Below are 2,514 nucleotides of genomic sequence, written 5' to 3'. Positions count from 1 at the left end.
GTATAACCATTGAGCTAACTTAGACTAACTTTAAATTAAGTACAAAATGGCTTCAATACAACAAAGATACGCTTTGCACTAGTGCTTCTCAAAACCAATCTTGTCTCCAGCTCTAGCCACAGACTAAGAGCTTTAATATATCTTTCCTGTGTCAGAACTAAGGTAAAAGGGGAACGATGCACAAGGTGCCCTCTCTCCAGTCTCTGGGATGGAGAGAGCTCAAGAAGCTAATGGGCATGAGTAGACTCAGGTCACAGGTTTTGAAATTATGGTTGTTTCTTCTCGTCTGACACTGGGATATCCATCTTGGGTGCCTTGAAGATTCCTCGACCTTCAGCCAGTTGAGTGGCCTGGGCATAGATCAGTGCTATTGGAAAGGGCTTCCAAGGCTCTTCTGTAGTGTGGGTGGCAAGACTTTCTGATCATCTTTTTGCAAGAATCTTGTTCAATGAGGCTTCTTTTATCGAAGGAGTTTCTGTCCTTAGCTCCATTTCTAGAATCCATGTGGGTAGGATTTGGGCCAGGAAAGGCAGAAGTAAACCTGTGTCTGGGTTTCTGCTTTGGGGGAAGGTGGGCTGGGCTGATCTGCCTCTCTTCTTTTGTCATAGCCTACTCCCTAAAGCTTTAGTTTTTGGAGTGCTTCTGCTGCCTGAAGACACTTCGTCTCTTTGATGGTCAAGTCTTTGTTGGATGGGTAGCCAGCACCTCTTACCCCGTTTGACATTCAAAATACTGAATACTCCCTGGGTCTGTTTTTTGATTTGAGAATTCGTGATGACATGGATAACTTTAGCCTTCACCACTGGGACCTTGTTCATACTGTCAGAGTCCGAGGGCAAGGCCATAGAGATGGAGGGGACTTTGGCTTCTCTTTCTTCCACCCTGATGAGGTGCTAAGACTTACGCCCGGGAATCACCAGCTCCCAGGGAATCTGCCCATGTCTGATGGAGGAGGAGTCATTGTTGTTGGGTCTTTGATGGTATCATCATAGCTCAGTTTCCAAAGGGATAGCATGAGTGGCAGGGAGGTATTGCCTAATAGTTCTTCAGGCTCAAGAGAAGGCACTTCTGATTGTCTCAAAGCCATTGAAAGACTAGAGTCCAGAGACTTTTCTATTTAGATTTTAACCTTTCATTGTTTTGTCTCTATTATACAGTTTTTAATATAGTAAGTAATTGTAGACATGAACATTCTGTTCTGGTCAGTAGGTTTAATTGATTTCCTTCTGCACTTATGAAAAAAAGATTTTGTTTCCATGTGTTCATTTTTCCTCACTTTTAAATATAAATGTGTGTTTTTTTAAACTTTTTTTTGTTATACCATCTCTCTGGTTGCCTCATTATGAGTAATATAAATAAATAAAAAAAGATTTATTTAGGCAGGTGCTGCGGCTCACTAGGCTAATCCTCCGCCTGTGGCGCCGGCACACCAGGTTCTAGTCCCGGTTGGGGCGCCGGATTCTGTCCCGGTTGCTCCTCTTCCAGTGCAGCTCTCTGTTGTGGCCCGGGAGTGCAGTGGAGGATGGCCCAAGTGCTTGGGCCCTGCACCTGCATGGGAGACCAGGAGGAAGCACCTGACTCCTGGCTTTGGATTGGCGCAGCGTGCCAGCCGAAGTGGCCATTTGGGAGGTGAACCATGGAAGGAAGACCTTTCTCTCTGTCTCTCTCTCTCTCTCTCACTGTCTGTAACTCTGCCTGTCAAAAAAAAAAAAAGATTTATTTATTTAGTTGAAAGGCAGAGTTACCAAGAGGCAGAGGTAGAGGCAGAGAGAGATCTTCCATTTGCTGGTTTACTCCCCACATGGCTGCAATGGCTGGAGCTGGGTGATTGGAACCCAGGAGACAGGAGCTTCTTCCAGGTCTCCCATTTGGGTGCAAGGGCCCAAGTTCTTGGTCCATCTTCTACTGCTTTCCCAGGCCATAGCAGAGAGCTAGGTTGGAAGTGGAGCAGCTGGGACTTAACTGGGGCCCCTGTGGGATGCTGGCTTTGTAGGTGGCAGTTTAACATGTTATGCCACAGTGCTGGATCCAACAGTAGCATTTTTATACATCAATAATGTACTCGCCAAAAAAAAGAAATAAGAAAAGTAATCTTATTCACAAAATCCATGCATACACAAATATGTAGGCATAAAGTTAACCAAGAACTGAAAGATCTTCACAACAAGTTATAAAACATTGATGAAAGAAATGTAGCAGAAACAGAAAAAATGGAGGCATCTCTGATCATGGATTAGAAGAACAATGTGGTTAAAATGTTCATTCTGGGGGGCCCGGTGCTGTGGCACAGTAGGTTAATCCTCTGCCTGCGGCGCCACATCCCATATGGGTGCTGGTTCTAGTCCCAGCTGCTCCTCTTCCCATCCAGCTCTCTGCTATGGCCTGGGAAAGCCGTGGAGGATGGCCCAAGTGCTTGGGCCCTGCACTCACGTGGGAGATCTGGAGGAGGCTCCTGGCTCCTGGCTTTGGATCGGCACAGCTCCGGCCATTGCAGCCATTTGGGGAGTGAACCAG

At 46.1% G+C, this 2,514-nt stretch overlaps 1 pseudogene; it reads right to left on the bottom strand.

Annotated features, from left to right (window-relative positions):
* Positions 1–333: 333 nt before the first annotated feature.
* Positions 334–1,087, bottom strand: LOC100353767 (putative monooxygenase p33MONOX pseudogene; annotated as a pseudogene).
* Positions 1,088–2,514: the final 1,427 nt, after the last annotated feature.

This window comes from Oryctolagus cuniculus, chromosome 18 (assembly GCF_964237555.1).
Source record: "Oryctolagus cuniculus chromosome 18, mOryCun1.1, whole genome shotgun sequence".
Classification (NCBI taxonomy): Eukaryota; Metazoa; Chordata; class Mammalia; order Lagomorpha; family Leporidae; genus Oryctolagus; species Oryctolagus cuniculus.
This window is presented reverse-complemented; position numbering and strand designations above follow the sequence as displayed.